Below are 21014 nucleotides of genomic sequence, written 5' to 3'. Positions count from 1 at the left end.
TATTATTTTCTTTTAATAAGTGTAAAAAGACCAGAACAAGACACACAATCATGGGCTGTCTTCTTCTAAGCCGACTCCAGGTCTTTCTGCTGTCAATCACATCAACTAGGAGACAGGGCTTCGCTGCGTGCAGGGCTTGATAGACAACTGAGTTCCCAAGCCATCGTTCCACTCTTTTATTAGACTTCAAGTCAAGTCTCCTTCTGAACCCCTGCCATGCAGATATATTTAGATGTGGATTCCAATCATAAGCCTCTCCACTTTTCTGTGTCATCATGGTCAATCCAGGGAATTCTCCTGAATTGGTCAGAAATATGAGCAAGATTTAATTATCTAAATCAAATTGCTGCAGTTAAAAGGTAAACTTTAAAGAATTAACAATTTTTTTTAGAAAAGGTCAAATTCTATTAATGTGTATTAAAAATAATGTTTGGATGTGCTTTCTCTATTACCAGATATGAGCACAATCCTGATTTGAAAACTGGAGACAAGATTTGACAGTTAATTTAATAATATAAAAATGGTGCACAGTTTTGAATTTTCAGAATATACATTTTGTGACTTAAAAATATTCCAAGAAAACAAGGTCATCAAGACGCTGTGGTGCTGTCATAAGGAAAGACACATAAATCAATACTTTAGCATCCAGGAATAAACCCATAGATTTATATTGCTTCAATTATATGGCCAATTGAGTTTTTGGCAAGGGTGCCAAGTCTATTCAATGGGGAAAGGGCAGGCTTTTTCAATGAATGGTTCTGGAACAACTAGACAGCCATATATAAAAGAATAAAGTTGGACCCTTAACTCAGACTACAGAAAAAGTTAATGCAAAATGGATCAAATACCTAAATGTAAGAGTGTAAACTACTGTTAGAAAAGAACCAAAGGGCTAAATCTTCATGCGCTCAGATTTGGCAGAGGCACGTGACCCCAAAAGCACAAGCCAACTAGAGAAAAAACAGATAAACTGGACTTCCTTAAAATAAAAATATTTGTAATTTAAAGGACAATATTAAGATAATGAAAAGACAACCCAAAGAATAGGAGAAAATATATGCAAATCTTATGTGATAAGGGATTTTATATATAGAGAATATATAAATAACTCTTATAAGTCAATAACAAAAAGACAACCCAACCAAATATAGGCAAAGGACCTGAAGAGACTTTTCTCCAAAAAAGATACACAAATAATCAATAAACACATGAAAAGATGCTCAACATCAGTAGCCATCAATAAAGTGCAAATCAACCACAATGAGATACCACTTCATACCTTCCTAGTGATTTGCACTTGGCCATAATAAACATGTCTAAGCTAATAACAAGTGTTCAGAGGATGTAGAGATATCAGAACCCCCATGCCCTGCTGACGGGAATGTAAAATGACACAGCTGCTTTGAAACAGTCTGGTAGTTCCTCAGAATGTTAAACAGAGAGTTACCATGGGACCCAGCAATTCCACACCCAAGTATATAGCAAAAGAAATGAAACTACACATCCACACAAAAACTTGCACATAGATATTCACAGAAGCATTATTTGTAATACCAAAAGAAGTAGAAACAATGTCCCTCAACTGGTGGATGGGTATACACAAAATGTGGTATATCTATACAAAAAAAAAAATTATTCAGCCATAAAACAGAATAAAATACTGGTACATGTTACAACATGGATGAACCTTGAAAACATGCTAAGTGAAATAAACCAGTCACAAAAAAACATATTATATGATCCTGTTTATAAGAAATGTCCAAAATAGGCAAATATATAGAGATAGAAAGCAGATTTGTGTTCCTTAGGGCTGGGGGAGAAGGGGTGATGAAAATGTCCTAAAATTGATGGTTGTACTTTAAATGGATGATTTGTATGGTATGTGAATTGCATCTAAAGTAACTTCTTATGAAAAATAATATTCCACGGATTTGGATGTTATAAGCATCAGTCATTTTTCGGATCAATCTTAAAAAAAAAGGGCAAACCCCAAAATAATTTTAGCTGGAATCATGGGAGTTGTGACACTAAGCAGATAACCTAGCTGCACTGCAAACTGTCATGCCCTAACTGGGGCAACTTGAGTATAATTCTGATAGACCAACCACTCCTTTAGGTCTCCTTTCATGTTGCTGATTATTTCCAAGGGTGATAGAGATAATTAGGTTATCGGGGTACAGAGATAATAAGGTTGATCACTGCAAATGATTATTGACCCAATCAAACAGAAATCCCATACTTTCAATATAGATTTCTTTTTCCACTGAATGGAATTTTAGGACTTCTGATACTGATGATCTAGTCAAATGTGACCTCTCCCTGAAACCCACATAACCTGTCCATGGAATGCCACGCTCAGCAGTTTCTGTTACACCTGGCTCTCTGACAGTTTTCATGAGGACGGTTGGCGACTTCTTAATATTGATGATGACATTCACAAGAAGGCCCAAGCAAGTGAACTCCAGGAGTTCAGGATGTGTTTTTACCAAACTAACCTGAACTGTTGTTCTGGCTAAAGCCACTCAGCAGAACTGAAACAGAGCTCCATTCTGGGACACTGAAACCCTGAGGGATGAGACGGGCACCTGACAGATGGCCTGAGCTGAGCCCCTGCTGGCAGTGCTGAAGAGGGTCTAAGGAAAGGAGTGTTTTCTCAAGGTTATATCCTAACAGTCTCTTCTGGGGAAGGAGCAATGATGTTGAGAGTGTATCTCCCTGCTATCTGGGTAGACAAATACAGGGATTGAGGAGAACAGACTTCAGCAAACTACTCCAAATTCATGTCTGACTTTTAAAAACTGTACCCGGATGCAAGATAACTACTCAGTATGAGACTAGAATCATGAAGCTCAATTATAGATTCTCGAATTTAAAAGAAACTTAAAGGTCATCCATAAATCAACCCCACTTGATACTTGAAGCCTTTCTACAATGTCCGTGACATCTCATCTATAACTGCAATGTCAAAAGGACTTGGTTAAACAGAACAGTTCAATGTACTGAGCACGGAATGAATCACAGTGCTTGGAATATAGTAATTGCTCAATATTTATTCATTGATTGAGTGAATTCATTTAAAAAAAAATCAGAGTAGGCTCAAGGATGTTGCTATAATAAAACCTCTCTCACTCACAGTCCCTGAAGACAGAGAAGAGAGTAGGATTACAGGTTGCTCAAGATTGGCATACTACTGCAGCAATATTTCCCACATGCAAATATCATTCCAGTAAATATAATACTTTATCTATGTTGCAATGGAAATAAACCGATAAACAAAACTTAGACCTGCTAATCTACCTATGCTGAATTCCCTTCCACAACAAAGGGCTTCCTCCATCCCAAGGAATCTCTTTCTGTCTCTGGGAAGTGTTGCTGAATTTGAGTTAGGAGTAAGAAAGATTCTTCTGTGCTCCAGAGGCTTAGTGGCTTCAACCTCGTTTGAGTCTTGGTTTTAACATCTAGGGCCATGCAGAACAAGTCCAATAGTTCCCCGACGTGGCAACCCTTCAAATACTGGAAGACACCTATTTAAAGAAGTCCCTCTTCCCCTGCTCTTGAGCCTCTCCTTCTCTACTCCAAAGAATATGGTTTCACGTACCACCTGCCATAACTCAAAAGAACACAAAGGCTGCCAGGAGAAGGGAGTGGATCCCTGGCCAGGTCTGCTCACAAGAGCAGAGGAGGCGAACAGCCTGCTGCAGCAACAAAGCCCAACCTGGGAGGGCAGGCCAGCAACCAAGCACAACATCCAAGGAACAAGGCAACATGGACCTGATTTAGGAAATAACCCTTATCTGGGTTTTGGTGGTGGGGGTGGGTAGGAATTTTTGGGGCCCAGCTATTGCAGCGAGGCAAAGCTATCAGTAAAGAGTAAATAGGTTGGTGAAGTCAGGAGGGTCGTCCATTACCATCCTGGAGGTCTAGCCACAGCAACAGAATCTAGCCACTGAGCAGTGACTCAGAGTAAGAGCCACAGTTCTCAAGAAGATCACCTGGCAAGACCAACACAGACTATGAAGCCAAAAGAAGATCTTCAGTTCCAAACACTTGGTTACACAGACACAGAAAGAGCTGAAACTTGGAAGGCCAAGGAGTAAGGATCATGGGAGCCTGAGAATCATCTTGGGATACCACAGCCTACATCTGCATGGCAATAAAATCGCTGGAATGTGATGTAGTCATCCCAGTGTTCACTGGGGCAATGCCATCTCAACATGGGAGATTCAGCAAACACAGCCGGCGCTGGGCAAGATACTACTGCGGGCGAGGCAGAGAGAGAGTGTAATTAGTGATGTGGTCCAGTGGACTGCGGGGTAGGTTTAAACAGCTAAAGTGTTTTCTGCTTTAGTCAGAACAAATTCAGATTTGGAGAGGGCAACGATGGTGCATGTAAGAGGAACAAATAGTGAGGGAACAAAGAAGGCAGGAGGAGAGGTACTGGGGGCTGGCACTGTCGTTTTCTGGATGTTCTCTTCTAAAACATCAAGCTCAAAGGCAGTTCTCCAGATGAAGAAGCACTTCATCAGTGAAGAGTGGAACAGGACTCTTATTTCTGTCCACCCACATTCTTTAGAAGGCCAAAGATCACAGAAGCCTTTTTACCAACTACCCTGACATACATACACACACACACACGTATACACACACACACATACATATACACATGTGTGTATATGTATTAACATATATATGCATGCATATATACACAATGTTATAAACACATATTAACACACATATATATATTTTTATATTTGACTAAAATCTAAATTTCTGTGAAATATGATGCTGCTAAGCTTTATCTCTCCTTACTGTCCAATTTAACTGGGGGAGCAGGGTGCTTATATTGATCCCTGTGACATTTCTGCTTCTTAGATTTGGGTCACCGTATTAAATGTCAAGATGTTCCTAATTCTGTTTCCATCAGTTTTTATATCTGTTACCTCTCCCAACTTTGGGGCATGCATTTATACAGTTTTACTCACGTGAGGCCTGATGTGGACTAAGACTGGATATGGTTAAAATACCAAAAACTTCTCTGCAGGAAGAGAGCAATTTATTTATTAATCAGTGCCCTCTAGATATAGCTACCAAATGAGTTATTAATCCAGCTAATTACACACATGCCTTATTTGTCCAAATACTAAATGTTAGCAATTTGACATACTTTTGGTAAAAACAAAAAAAAAATGTATCTATAAACTAATGCATGATATTTCTCATTAACCTGTCTGAATTCCCTGACAGGTTTAATACATTATTAACATAACAGAGATCAGCCTCAAAGTACAGATATTTCATTGACATTTCAATATTCAGTCCATAGTAATCATGCAAGAAAACTGTATTAAATATGTTCAATGACACAGCAATTAAAGAGGCAGCCAAAGACAATGCATATGGGCTATGATGATGCCCTGTGCAATATTGGGAAAACATAACTAACAATGCTTCTGCCTCCCTTATCCTAGGATTCTTGTTTTCATCAGCTGCTCTTCTCCCCTTGCTAAGCTCCCTCATCTTTCCTGGTTGCTTTTTCTTGCTGCTTCTCCCAGCTGTGCCTCTCGTTTTTTCCACTCCCCAGCTGCTTTGGCTCACACTTTCAGCCTTCCTGGTATTTACTGTGTTAACAGTTCTAGTCTTCATGCCATCTGATGTCTCCTATTTCATTTTTCACACACTTGAACAGCTGAAATCCCTGATGTATGCAAAGCAGAAGTCCATTAAAAGAGGGTTTTCTGGGTTTTATTTTTATTTTTTTTCATTGAGTACAGAAAAAAATGGAAGCAGCGAGAAGGGGTAGTTCACAGAGCTGCCAAAAGAGGCCACTGTGAAGATAAGATGAAGGCAAAATATAATAATAATCAGATTTCTTTAGGCATCAAAAAGATTATAAGTATGACACTGGAAAAATAGTTCCTTTTGCAAATCCTCTTCAGTGGTATGGTTTAATGAAAACTCTGTAATCCCCTTTCCAAGAGGAACATAATTTTCTTGAATTCTAGGAAGCTGATGATAAAAATCCTTAACGATGTATCCTTACACTATCTACAACATACAGGACTCAGGTAAGACAGATACAGTTATAATACCTACATTGGGTTTTTTAAAATGACATTTTATTAGCAAAAAATCTTCTATTTCTAAGTATGCTACCTGGAAAGAGGCTTAAAATGCCATGATTTAGTATAAGCCTTATCTGTATGCATCCATCCCAAGTGTGGCTTGGATATGAATTCCTTGCACTTTCAATATCAGCAGAGAAATAATGAAAATGACCACAGTGTTCAACAGGAAAATAAATATTTCTTGTTGGCACAGAATAGAATAGTTTATAATGTGCAGCATGATGTATTTAAGAGAAGTTCTATAGCATGCTTCTCGGGCATCTGAATACAAAGCAAGATTAGATTCAGTACTTAAATGTTGCTTGAGTGAACAGAAAACATAATAAATTGACTCCTCTAATTATTAGTTTATAAATTGATAGCAAAATACAGATTTTAAAACATCTTCTTTTAGGCAATGTAAATAAGCACAAGATACTAGCCAGCATACCTACAGAGGATATTCATTCAGTCTTTTGTTCATTTTCTTTATTCACCTGTCATGTTACTTCCTTGCTTATGAATACAGTGACCAAAAAGTAAATATTATTCCAGTCCTTTCCACTCTGCACATTTAGGAACTTTCTTTTGGACTGGGACTTTAGCTGTCTAGAGCTTTGGCTTGTCTTGGCCTAATGCACATGCCCTATCCTGCCACTGTGCATCACGGGCAGCTAACTGGGTAGCCACCTGGAACACTGCATTGCCTCTCACAGAGCCTCAGGTCTGCCTCAGGCCTTTCCTGATGAGAAACAGTTCTCTGACTTCTGAGTTATCTAATCTTGGGATCACTCAAGGGGTTATGGGGTTGGAGGGTTGCTTCCCCCAGCAGAAGTTGTGTGAATGGGTATGCATGTTGGTGGCAAGAGGCAGGCTAGAAAAACTTCCCTTTCCCCAGGTCTGAGCCACAAACATAACCCAGGCCACTTTTCCTTACCTTCACCTCCACCTCCATTGTGGTGGCTTAGCCATTTCACCTATGCTACCTATGCTTCTTCCCCTAATCAGCTGATTTGGTGTTAGAGCTGGTGCAAAAACAAACAAACAAACAAAACTCATCCAAAGATTCTTCTGCAATGCCATGTCTAGATGAGGCATATCAAAATGCTTGCTTAAATGTGGAATATTTACGATATAGCTACATATGTATAAGAAGACATTAACCAGTTATCATGTATGACTGTCCTTCAGTACATTATTATTTTTTAAGGCTCTTCCATTTATTTACTATCTAGAATATATTTCCTTCAAATTGATTGTTTATAGAACTAATTGTTATTATGTATACCCTATGTTTTACTTTATTGTTTTGATATCCAGACTAATGGCATTTTAAGTGACATGTGAAATTTGGACTTTACTACTGCAGACCTTTGGCTATCTAGTCAAAGAAGGAATATGGGCTCTTCTGATTGATCAAATAAGAGAGGAAGAGGAAAGAGAAGAAGGAAATAAGAGAGGAAAGGAGAAAGAAAAATCAGATGTGAAAGACTGTAAACTCCCTTGTACAAAGGCACAATGTCTATTACAGCTGGTAAAAATCATGACAACAAACACTCCCGAGGGTAACATGGCTGCATCTTTGCATGGAAAACTGAAGCAGCAGACAGCAGTTTCCACATTAATCTGCCAAAATGGGGAAAATTAGTGTCACCCACAAGACTAGAAAGAAGAAACAAAGAAACAAAAACACCCCTTGAATTTTAACCATGAGAGTGAGGAGCAAGAAAGACAGGAGCAGCCTCCTCCCTGTAAAATCACTTTTTTTTTTTGTCTGCCATCAACAGGTGTTGCCATGGTAACTATCCTGTAGTTAAGAAGTAGTAGAGGCAAAAAAATCTATACAAAACCACAATAGAGGGACAAAATAAGAGAGATGTGTTATAGCAAAACTAACCTCAGACCTACCAGAATGAGCAGCCAGAGGTTTGACTGGCCATTTACCAGATCTTCACATTATTTGAAAGAGATGCTGGAAGGAGAGAAGATGTCAGCCCAGACTATGGTCTCGGGAGGAACCAACACCAGGGAAGTATTGTGGGGGCTGCTGTGGCTCTCCATTTGTCTTCAGTTCCACTTTATATCCCTATTCCCATTTGTACATTTTAGGTGTTTGATGACTTTGTGGAGGAAAGCTGCAATTGTGCTGTGTTATGTCTGGGAACTTCTAAAAAGTAAACATATCACTGAATGACTTCCTTGATTACACTTCTACCTCTTTTAGGTAGTACATTTCGTAATAATTTCTCTGTTTTCTCCCCTTCAGATGGAGAAGCTCAGGATTGCGTGCTACGAATTAGTGAAATAATTCATAGCTAATTCTTCTTATGAACAAATATCGCCAATATTTGTCAGCCAGGTACCAAGAAATACCTCAGAGCCTGGCGGGGATCAAAACCTCATTTCTTTGGCTCTTTCTCCATTGCTCACGGCTCATGATAATACCCATAGTTAGTATCATGAATGAGGAAATAACACTATTTCTGAAATTAAATTCTGCATTTTCACTTTGTAAGCTATTGTTGCTGGTCTCCCAAAGGGCACAATCTTAACCCCTTTGTCTACCAAACTTCTTGTTGTTCAAATGACCAATCTGCTTTATAAATAAATAACACAGATTAGTATACTTTGCTAACGTCTGTGATTCTTCAGGATTAAGGCAGCTGACAGAACAAGATTTGGGAAGATAAAGTCTGAAAGGTTTAGCTCGAGAGACAAATCCATGGGGTACCAACTATACGCTGCTGAGGCCGGGCAGGCATCGGTGTTAGAGAAAACAGAGAGCCTATGCCTCAACAGCCAAGGCTCCCGCCCATTTCTGGGACTCAACGTCCCCTTCCATAAAGACAGGGAAGCATTACCTCATTCAAAGGGTCAGTGTGAGGCTCAAACGAGATAATGCTGTGAAAGCATTTGGTCACTAACTGCAAACCACTAGGCATATACAAGCTGATTTGGAAATACGGTTGTCACTTGTTTTTCAAGCTTTCTGCTATGTTAACATCACCTTTAACACACTTTTTTATGATAAAATAAGTAGGCCATGACAATTTTCACAAGATAATTTTGGCAGAAAATCTTTTTCCTCTTAATCATTTGGAGGTGCTCATCAGATTTGGACATCGTTTTCTTCTATGAGTTCTCTTTCTTTAACTTTTTGTTCAGGCTAGTAGATTTGTATCACAGGGTGGGTAGGTGTATGTGTGTGTAAAAGAGAAAGAGCGGTGAGGAAGAGAAGGAGGAACAGGAGAGTCAGGCAGAGATGGGAAAACACAGAGAGGAACAAGTAAAGGTGTTAAAGAAGAGAAGGGGTAAAGACTTTTCCCTCCCATTTCAGAGGTAAGTACCTATCCCTGAGGTGTTACTTTGTTTGCAATTTATGGATCACTAGGGATAGGTCATAGGTGGCTGTTTTGGTGGCTGTATACACTCTTTAGCAGAAGAGATTCTGGAAATGACATTAATTTCTGCAACTGGCTCTCATCTCATGGCACTGTTTCTCCATTCTTATGCTGATGGGCTCCACCAATCATAGTTGAAGATGCATAAATCCTCCTATTTCTCAAACTAACACTCCTAGACCCCTTTTACAATAAAATACATACTTTGTCTTTTTTTTATTAATAGCTCCCTTTAAAATATTGCGCTTTTGCTTCTGAGTGTTTTGAATTCATGCTCCCCCTACCCCATCCCTTCCACCCCTCCTCTACTTTCCCATCTTTACCACCTGCTGTTCACCACATTCACCCACTGGTGAAGTCTCGAGTCTCATGGATTCTGTCTCCATAAATGTTACAGTAAATGTCCAGTTTTGGTATACTGCACGCTTACTGAAAAACTTCACAGAACACACAGGATATAGAGTATTATGTTTTAAAAAAGAATATTCCTTTTCACTATATTCCCTAATCCCACAGGCAAGCACTGTTAGAGTTCAGTACAATACTTTAAAAAGGTCTGGAAAGATAGAAAAATCAAAAGGTTCTTTCTTTCTTTGTTACATATATAGTACCCTATACTAGTCACTGTTCAACAGTTTCATTGTGTTCATTTACTGTGTGTTAGAGAATGTTCCATGTCAGTACATATAGGGTTATCTCATTCCTTTTAGTAACTATAGAACATTCAATGAATGGTGTGGTTATACAATAATTGGGCATTTTGTGCCAATGGATACTTAGATTATTTTTGGTTTTCCTCAATTACAAATGACATTACAATGATTAGTCCTGCATATATATTTCAGCACATGAGTGAGTAGAGATAGGATTCCTAGACATGGAGTTGCTGAGTCAAAGGGCATGCACACTTTCATTTTATTCTCCTGCTCCTTACTGACCTAAAACCACAGTTTTATTAATATATGGTATGTAACGGTAAAAGGGAATATAATCCTTTGTTCTTCTGGGTTTCGCCGTGAATCAATTCATTTCTTTTAGTACCTTCTGGGAATTCTTAAATATCCTTCTCCACCGGTGGTTTTTCCCCTGACTTTCTAGTCCTGCTGTGCATGTGCAGATTTCTTTTTCTTCTTCTTTTTAAACTTGAAGAATCTGGAGTGTGAAGGATAAAGTAAACAGCCCACAAGGCTTCTTACGCGGTCAAGAGGTTCCCAACTACTCGTGCCCTTTTTGCATTCATCCTCCACACAACTCTCCAAGTGACTTTCTGAAATGCAAATATTAACACTTGACTTCCCTGCAATAAGATCTGAATGCCTGGGGGCAGTAATGGGTTGAATTTTGTCCCCTAAAAAATGTTAGAGTCCTAACCCCCAGTACCTCAGAATATGACTTCATTTGGAAACAGGGTCCTTACAAAGGTAATCAAGTTACAATGAGGTCATTAGGGTAAGCCCTAACCCATTAGGATTGATGTCCTTACATAAAAGGTGGAAATTTGGATACAGAAACAGATGTGCCTAGAGGGAAGCAGATGTGAAGAGACACAGGGGAAATGCCATCTGAAGCCAGAGGCAAAGGCTGGAATTTTGCTGCCACAAGCCAAGGAATGCCTGACCTACCAGAAGCAGGAAGAGGCAAGGAAAGATCCATCCCCTGCAGGCTTTGGAGGGAACATGGTCCTGCTGACATCTTGATTTTGGACTTTTGGCATCCAGAACTGGGAGAAAATACACTTCTACTGTTCTAAGCTACCCAATTTGCTGTACTTTGTTACAGCAGTCACAAGAAACTAAAACAGTGGGTCAAGTCCAACTCCTTAGGGATCTCACATAGCCCCTTTCACACACTGATGCACAGCCTCAGAATCCTCCTCACAACCTCTCCTGCAACCACCCTACTGCCTTATCTGCTCACATCCAAAGGCTCTAGGATGCTTCCTATGTCGGTGCATTTGAACACACTGGTCTCTACCTAAATGTGCTTCTCCCATTCCCTAAGCATGACTACTGTTCCATTGCTTATCTGCAGCTCCACCTTCTCCATGAGCTGTTTCTGGCACCCCTCCCCACCAGTTTCCCTGGGCATAACTGGCTGTCCTTGTGAGTGCCCCCTATGCGGCACCTGGAGTATTTTGATGTTATTTTGCACTCGCTTGTTTATACATACCTATCACCCACTTCTACGCTGCTTCTTGAAAGTAGAGCCCTTCAATGTCTCCTAGCAAAGTCACCGCACACAGAATGTCCAAAGTGGGATTTCGCTAGGTGAGCCATACACCAGTGCCATAAAAATATAACAACTGTAAGAAATGTATCATAATTTTTTATTTTGTTAAACATGCCTCATGCAACAAGGTAGAGTATGTCAGGCTGACTGCAAATGACTGATGCTGATAATGGCTGAAGAGTAGTTTCCTGGGCACTGAATTTGTGGCTATTTTCAGATTATTATTTTTGATGACATTCATTCTTCTGATCAATATCATTTAGAAACTAGATTTTGACATCAGATACTGTGAACTCTAACAGCTCCAATCATTAAATATATGTGTCTGGATAAAACCGCACTATGGTGCTTAGTCTCTGATGTCCACTGACTATCTCCTTCATTTAAGAGCAGCTCACTAGAGACAGAAAGTACATCAGTAGTTGCCTAGAGCTAGAAGGAGGGTGAGATGGGGAAACTGGAGGTGGGGTGACAGCCTAGGGGTGAGGGGTTTCCTTCTGGGGTTATGAGAATGTTCTAAAATTGATTGTGGTGATGGTTCCACAGCTGAATATACTGAAAGTCACTAAACTGTACACTTTAAATAGGTGAATTGTACAGTATGTGAAAGATACTATATCTCAATAAGTTGTTTCTTTAAAAAAGAGTGGTTCATTCAACCCATCCCAAACTACAAGGATTTCTGTTAAAACAAGCCAATTCTTTCACAGACAAAATAAAATAGACCTTCTGCATTAATAAAAAAGAAAAATACTGCAGCCTGTAATGTTTATAGCATCCAAAAGAAAACTTGACAGATAAGGATATCTCACATCAGACCCATTTACTCTGAACCATCCCATTGCTTTAGCACTGGCCATGGAACAGCATAACTCGACCTCACAACTTTCCTTCTGTCTTACATTATCCTGATTCTCTCCTCTTTTTCTCTGTGTCATTAGGGATACTCTTATGTCAGTAAATATTAGAGCTGGGAAGGAATTAAGACATTCATTTGGTTCCAAAGCCCTCATTTTACAGATGATACAATGACAGCCAAGAAGAGAATCCTAAAAACCTACCAAACTTTTCGTCTTGGAGAGTGTATCGGTTACAGAGTGAATCCAATGACCTCTGTGCAAGGCAGTAATATTTGTCAGTGTGTCGGGCAAAAGAACGCATCTCTAATGCTTTGCAAACTGTTTCGTAAGCCTTCCAAATAAATGAAGTATTGGATGACTAAAAGCACACATCCTGGTGCTTATGCATAAACTGTTTTACGGATCAGTTTCAGTTTTTACCACCTATCTTGTGACTGCTTGTCCCATCTCCCCAGTGAAATTTCAAACTCCTCCATGATAGGAAAGGCAGCTGATGTGTCCTTTCCCCCTTCTCTTATCACCGTTCGATACCCAAAGCATTCAGCAAAGAGTTAACATTCGCTTTATGGGTACAAGATAGACCTATAGCAGAGTTCCATATCAAAATGTTTTTTCTTTTTAGTAACATTGTTTTTGGGCAAACATAATTTAATGCATGGAATAACAAAATCTATGTAGTAATCCCATAATTGATTGCAACCACTCCCGGAAGCCCCGTTTCTAAGGTCTTTTTTTTTTTTTTTAATTTCCAATTTTTATTTTAAGTTCAGGGGTACATGTGCGGGATATGCAGGTTTATTACACAGGTAAACGTGTGCCATGGTGGTTTGCTGCACAGATCATACCATCACCTAGGTATTAAGCCCAGCATCCATTAGTTATTCTTCCTGATGCTTTCCCTTCTCCCACCCCCCAACCCTCTGGCAGGTCCCAGTATATGCTGTTCCCACCATGTGTCCATGTGTTCTCATTATTCAGCTCCCACTTATTAATGAGAACACTTGGTATTTGGTTTTTTCTTCCTGTATTAGTTTCCTGAGGGTAACGGTTTCCTGCTCCATCCCTGTCCCTGCAAAAGACATGTTCTCGTTCCTTTCTGTGGCTGCACAGTATTCTATGTTGCACATGTGCCACATTTTCTTTACCCAGTCTCTCACTGATGGGCATTTAGGTTGATTCCATATCTTTGCTATTGTGAATAGTGCCACAATGAAGATACGTGTGCATGTATTTTTATAATAGAACAACTTACATTTCTTTGGGTATATACGCAGTAATGGGGTTGCTGGGTCAAATGGTATTTCTGCCTCTAGGTCTTTGAGGAATCACCACACTGTGTTCTACAATGGTTGAACTAATTTACCATCCCACCAACAGTGGAAAAGCATTCCTTTTTCTCTATAACTTTTCCAGCATCTGTTTCTTGACTTTTTAATAACAGCCATTCTGTGATGTGAGATGGTATCTCATTGTGGTTTTGATTTGCATTTCTCTAATGATCAGTGATTTTGAGTTTTTTTTCATATGTTTGTTGACTGCATGAATGCCTTCTTTTGAGAAAAGTCTTTATTTTGGTGGAATGTATATAATAATCACTTAAACAGAAACAGAAGCCTTTAAAATCAAAAGGCTCTTGTCTCATGCGTCTGGGCATGACACGGTAAGCAGGATTCCACAGGGTCCACTCAGATGGACACACACTACAAACTTCACCTTTAAAAACTATCTCAGAGCTAAATGTCTTTTAGAGGTAGCTTCTAATGTAACCACAAACAAATTTTTCCTGTGGTAAAGGAAATAGCTTCTCTCTGCAACATGTCCTTACATAGGTCATATACTCAGGAAATTATAGGCTCTTTGCTATCGAAATCTGATGATTAGTCATGGAGTTCAACATATAATTGGAGACCCATACTTAAATGTAATTAGCCAAGATAAACTATAGAGAGAATCATGCAAATATATGAAAGCCATTGTTAGAGTTCAGTGTTCTAGGATACAATAAAGAAAAAAGTAAACCATTCCTACACATGTTCACAAATAAGTACTCAAATGCACCACTTCCGAAAGCTCCCTGGGTAAGGAACTCCCTAGTTCCTATGGTTAGAACTTTCCAGCCCACTGTAACCTGATTCACCAGCCTTGACTTCTTTCCAATACAAACTCACCGTCCCCGCTTGCGCCTTTGCTGATACCATTCATGCCTGGAATGCTCTTCCCCCTTCTCCCCTGACCACTTAGTTCTAAGTCCTGACTGTCCTTTTTAGCAAGGCTTGTTCTTTTCTTTCTGCCCTTAGATTCTGCCCAGTTCACTTGACATCAAATATTATATTACCTGTCTTATACTGGGGGAGAATTCTTTTTTCCCTACACATTTCAAGCACATAACACCTCTCTTTCCATCTCTTCATTTACTCCACCCAAAGGGAGGTTGAGTGACATACATGCCTAATGGGCAATTTTGAGGAAGCATCTCCTGGACTCAGCTCTTGCCTTCTCTCTGTAGGGAACAGGGCTACCATCCAGGAATATGAATTCTCCTCTGATCCTCCAGCAAATAATTTGAGTTGATTCTTTGGGCCCAGAGAGGCCTGCCCCAGCCACTGTGACCTGTGCTTAATTCCTGGGTTCCATATTAGGAGAACAAATAAACCATGACCTGCAGCCTGGCCTTTACAGATAATAAGGGTGATGTTTGAGCCTTATCTGACAATGATTTTATCTTATCTCTTAGTTTTTCTCAGAACTTGGGAAATTCAGGGTGGTTGTCATTATGATGATTTACATCAATGACGCCAGCATCATTCATATATATAAACGTACATACATTTATTAGATGATCTTAAAAGCTGACATGAAATTGTGTCTCATCTCCCTGCCTGGACAGTTTTGGGTCATGTTTCATAAGTCTTTGCAGCCCAGTGTTTCATTGCAATATATAATATACAGTACAAACAAATTCAAATGGGTTCAATCATTAATATATCATCAATTAAGGACATAAAGAGAAAATAAAACAAAATTTAGGACTATAATGCTTGTGATTCTAGCCAATGATTATGACTTTATTAATGCATTTTTGGTGTCATTTAGAAGTGCTAGCATACAATCATTACAGGCAGGGTGAATATAAAATGAATATATGCTCTATACTGTGATCCTGCAAAGCAAACCTAATTGCACATTGAGCAAGAAGAAAGAATAAAAGATAAGGCATATACCGATTGATTTTCTTCATCAAAACCCACAAAACCTCGCTTCAACAAAGCCTGTCATTAGCTTCACAACATATCTAAAAGTGAATTTTATGTGATATATGTCCTAATCTAATTTCCAAAGAAGTGACAGCAATAAGCCAGCTTCTCATTTACTTACATCTGAAACCTTTATACTACGTGCTACATTATCTTTTGCCGACTCCTAATCACATGTACACAAAAAGCTATTAATGTACAATGCTGCAGAGAAGTAATGATTTATTTGTCTATGTATGTTTTTCAATGTCCACCTATGAAAATGCAAAAGTAAACTAGGTACATAAAGGAATTACAATTATGCCTAAATAAATATAGGGTTTAAAAAATGCTAAGTCAAATAATTTATGATAAATTGCTAATATGTCCTCAATTTTACTGTGAGTGCATTAGCTTATTTTAAATATGCATTTGTTGAATGCTAACTGGATGCTAATATTAACAAACACTGGGCACTAACAAGCAGCACATAGCAAAATAATAATGCCAGAAAGGATTCCTTATATCACCATTTTCCAGTTTTCTAAAATGTGCCACACATTTTCCCTTTAATTCTCACAGTCTTCCATTAAAACGACAGGAAACATCGCCATGCCTATTTTACAAATGGGTAAACTGAGACTGAGAGGTTCAGTGATATTACTGAGGACTAACAGGGCTGGTACTCTAGTCTAGACTGCTGACTCCCAGTAGTTAATCATTCATTTGGAGATTCAATAAATATTTACTGAGTACCTACCATACAACAAACCCCACGGTGGGACTGGGGATGGAGAAGGTCCCGCCCTGCTCTCCTAGTCTCTCCCTCAGTCTGCCCCATTTGACACAGGATGGCAAGTTTAATGTACTATTTTCATTTTATATATGGATAAAAACAAAAATTAACTTGTAAATATTTTTCCTATGAAAACAAAACTAGGGAAAACTGCCTTAAAGTTAATACAACATAATCATTACTTTATAACTTAAACATGTTTCATTGCTATTCCTCAATGCTCAAAACAGAATGATAGTGTTTCAATTAAAATTGAGACTGGAAATTAAAAATATCCTTTGGCATTTTGCAATGAGGCATTTAATCCTCTTATCAAATGAATGAGAATTTAATCACATAAATTAGTCTACCTTATTCATATACCCAAATGCCAGAATTTATCTAATAAAGCAAACTTCGATTTAAACATTCACAAGAAGAGTGGTAAGAATGTGGCTGGAGAAGACCCTCTTTGAAATTCAGTTTTGAGTTTTATGCTTCTAAAATCACAGGGATCTGAGGCTCCAGCACCATGCTCGAGTTCTCAAGTCACAATTTTAGTATGAAGTTACCCCTTCATAAGTGTAGCTGTCATAAAATGCCATGACAAGATGTGGGAGAGAGACCAAAGCTTAGTCCTGAAATGAAAAAATAAATGGTACTCACAGTCCTTTCCATCTATATTTGCCTATAAGTTAATTCATGTGTGGTAAATACATTTGGATTTAAGGCATTTGGATTCCTTCCAGATAGGAAAACAGACAGACAAGCAAACACAGTAAGGCAATGTAGAGAAACCCACTGAGGCAATGAAAGGAGAAAAGTAGGTGCTTGAGTCCATCAGCTGGTGAGTCAACTCCACAGTCACATCCCCACATTCCTGCTGCATGAGCTGGCAGAAGCCAGTAGAAGATGTGCTCATTCCAAAAGAAACACAAACTCACTGCCTTCCACCTCCCAGAAACATCAGCCTTATATAATTGAACAAGTAGAGAAGGTGGCCAAAGTGAATTTGAGTTGCCCATATTCTTCTACCACTCTCTTTCTCTATAAGATTGTGACTTTACATTTGTCTTACATTTTACTTTTCTTGAGATAAAGCTTATACATATATATGCCTCTTAATGAATGCAGCATTATTTCTTATGCTGTCTTTCTTACAGATGGATGGGTTTTTCTCCATCCATCTGTAAGCTGTCTCTGATACTGAGTGCTGGGCTGGATGACGTGATGCCAGCTCTATCACATGCCCAAGTTAAGCCTGAAGGCTCTGCTCTTATGTAAAATGAGCACTACTGGATTAGTGTCCCTATTAGATGTGATAAGAGGAAATAGAAAAATGAGAACAGAAAAGTCCTAATTTACATGAATCACAGCCAGGTGCTCTTTAAAAACGACTTAAGATTTTTGAAACCATCAGCCCCAAACTGTCACATAAATTTCTATAGATTGGCACATCTACTTAGGTATTTCTCTGTTTGTGTTCGATTAATTAGAAATCTAAATCTTCTGTTCATCTTCCCACCTTTTTTTGGCTTATTGCACATATATAAGATTTTGGCAACCCAGGAAAAGAAAAACATCAGAAGAGACCTAATTTATAAATGGATCTTATTCCAAAAATTCATCTTTAAGTCATTAGGAACACTGAACATCCTTTCTCATTAGAATGATGAGAAAAGGAGGGTTTTTACTTTCTTAAGACAAACAGGTCATAACAATTTTTGTAAAGTTAAACAACTTTATAGAAAACAGAGAAACCAATGAACATTAAACTCTATTGTACTCTGATATTTCCTTTGATTTTTAATTTTATGTAAATATTTAGCAAGTTGCCGTCAGCAAATATAGTGTTATGTACCATTTTCAGTTACATACAAAATGCATTTCTATGTTTCAAAATAGCCTGCATAAATCATTTTGAAGACTATAAACTATTAAATATTTTTATATCCTTAGTCATGTCCTCATTGTTGAAGCAAGCAGTTTCCAAATTTTCATTTTCATAGCTAAAACCTATTTAAATACTTGAAAGTGATTTATATATGAGACTCTGTGTCGAGACTTTAAGTGCCACCCTCTAGCTTAGGTGGGAGGCCAGCCAAGGGCACCTGCACCCCCAGCAGAAGGCACAGTGAAATCCTAAGTTCAGTAGCCCCCACCGCTGCATGAGGCTAGTTGACAAAAAGGGCATTGAGACAGTATTTTAGCTTACCATCCTTAATTACTTACTTTTTTCCTTCTAAGTATTTCAGCTATTTTGCAGACTGACGGTGGGTGGCATTTTTCTCTAAAGCAGAACGTAAAATCATCCTTAATTTGACAGTGATTGAGTTACACTGCTTCTTTACATGGCTGATCAAAATAGAGCTTTAAAAGTCTACAGATAATTAAAATTTCAGGAAGTATTTGGAGAAGCTTATTAATGTATTACATAATCATTAACCACAGAAATATATTAATCTTTAAGATCAATTGTAAGCACAGGGAACTATTATTCTTGGGATTATTTTGTGAGAACGAACTCAAATCCCTGTGCTACACAAAGGCTAATGTCTTTGCTCAGAGGATTAGAATGAATTTATTACCTCTGCTTTTGACTTAAATGCTATAAACATCTCTGTTGTTCTTGGAAAACAAAGGCTGCTCCTGCATAATTTTTCAGATAAAGAAACCGAAATTAAAGTACTATGAAAATATTTGCTGGATAGAACAAATGCCAAGATCAAAGACGCTAAGACACTGAGTGGATATTTATTATCCCCACTAAACCTTTCGTATTTCAAAGTTTATTTATTTTTACTATGCTCTTCTGTGCTCTTCATCAGTTATTATAGCATAATTGTAATTGTAAATTCATAAAAGAGAATGCAGAGTTAATAAGATCATGAGCTTTGGAATAATATTCAAGTAATATTGATGAAAATGAACATGAATGTATTATCTGAATATATTCTTTGGATGAACAAGAAAAAATGATAATCTGATGTTAGAACTTTAACTTCTTACTCTACCAGCCAAGGAGGCCCTGAATAAATAAATGAGATTTAATTTTAAAACATAAATGATGAATAACTTTGAAGTGACAACTCAATAAATCGTATACCCATGTTCTTTTCCATATATTCCAGTAATGACTACAAATTTTACAATATTCTGACTTTCTAGCATTCTTTAATTCTTACTTGTGAAATACTATCTAAAGTTGAGAAATGGATTCATATTTCCATGGCTTACTGGATGGAGACAGACCATAGTTATTTCTCATTGAATACACCTTAAAGCGACTTCTGACGGACTGTCAAAGGAATTTCTGGTCTAATCACACATGGGGACTGAGAATACTAGAATGATCATCATTGGTTACTTAAAAGCCTAGGTTGCTGTCTTCAAAAAGTGTATGTATTCAGGATAATCAATGAACAGGCCTTTTGAAGAGATCAGGCATGAGCAATAAAAAGGGGTGATATACCTTGGGCATATCGTGGTGTCATTAACTGGGATAGGAAATTCAGGAAGAGGAACTGATTTCAGGGTGGGAAATGGACATTTGAAGAAATCAGGTTGGAAAATGTTGATTTTAAGGTAGATATGGGGCATGAAGAAATTTGGTGGGTGGCTAAATTTAGGAATCAAGATCTTATGAGAAAGGCTGAAAGTAGTGAGCAAGATCAGGGTATGCGAATGCTTTCTGTAAAGGGCCAGAAAGTAAACATTTTAGGCTTTGCAGGCCATAGGCTCTCTCACAACTACCCAACTCTGACAGTGTTGCACAAAAGCCACCATCAACAGTAGCTAAAGGATGAGTGTGCCTGTGTTCCAATAAAACTTTATTTACAAAACTAGGTGCCAGAATGTATTCAGTTTGCAGGTCATAGTTTGCCAACTCTAAATTAGATGGCAAATGAAGTCCTTGGAATGGATAAGATCACCCAGGAAGAACATATGTAAGACAAATTTCTATGCTATGAAATTTGAAAACATGTAATTGTGAATTTCCATTCAGTTCAATAAGGATATATCCCATACACAAGGCCTTGCAGTCAGACAGATGGTTCCAAAACCCTGGCTCTGATTCATACTGACTGTGTGAGAAATGGGGCAAGTTATTTAACCTCTGAGGCTCAGATGCCTTGACTGCAAAATAAGGATAATGACTCTAACAGCTAACATAAGGCACAGGGTTCAAGAGTATATTAGTATTTCTATCAATCCTCAGAATGAGATAGTATTATCTGTTTTACAGATGAGTATACTAAGGCATGGGGGGGCAGGAAAACACGTCTACGTGAGACAGCTGGTAAGTGGTGATAGAGGTCTGATTCCAGCCCAAAGAGTCGGCCCTATACCCCTCACTCTCAATCATACCTACATTTCAAAAGCTCATGATGAAGACTGGATGGGAGAAGGGA

General features: G+C 38.4%; 1 protein-coding gene across 3 annotated transcripts in view; it reads right to left on the bottom strand.

The window, feature by feature from the left end:
• Positions 1-21014, bottom strand: part of PAG1 (phosphoprotein membrane anchor with glycosphingolipid microdomains 1) — a 141386-nt gene that overhangs the window by 63640 nt on the left and 56732 nt on the right. Inside the window, exon 1 of one of the 3 annotated variants that reach the window (XM_050802233.1) lies at positions 47-20178. The exons of the other annotated variants lie outside the window; for them this stretch is intronic. The gene's annotated coding sequence lies outside the window, so the exon portion shown is untranslated. Of the gene's footprint in view, positions 1-46; positions 20179-21014 lie in introns of those variants that run through there. 3 annotated transcript variants of the gene reach the window in all.

Source organism: Macaca thibetana, chromosome 8 (genome assembly GCF_024542745.1).
Source record: "Macaca thibetana thibetana isolate TM-01 chromosome 8, ASM2454274v1, whole genome shotgun sequence".
Lineage (NCBI taxonomy): Eukaryota > Metazoa > Chordata > Mammalia > Primates > Cercopithecidae > Macaca > Macaca thibetana.
This window is presented reverse-complemented; position numbering and strand designations above follow the sequence as displayed.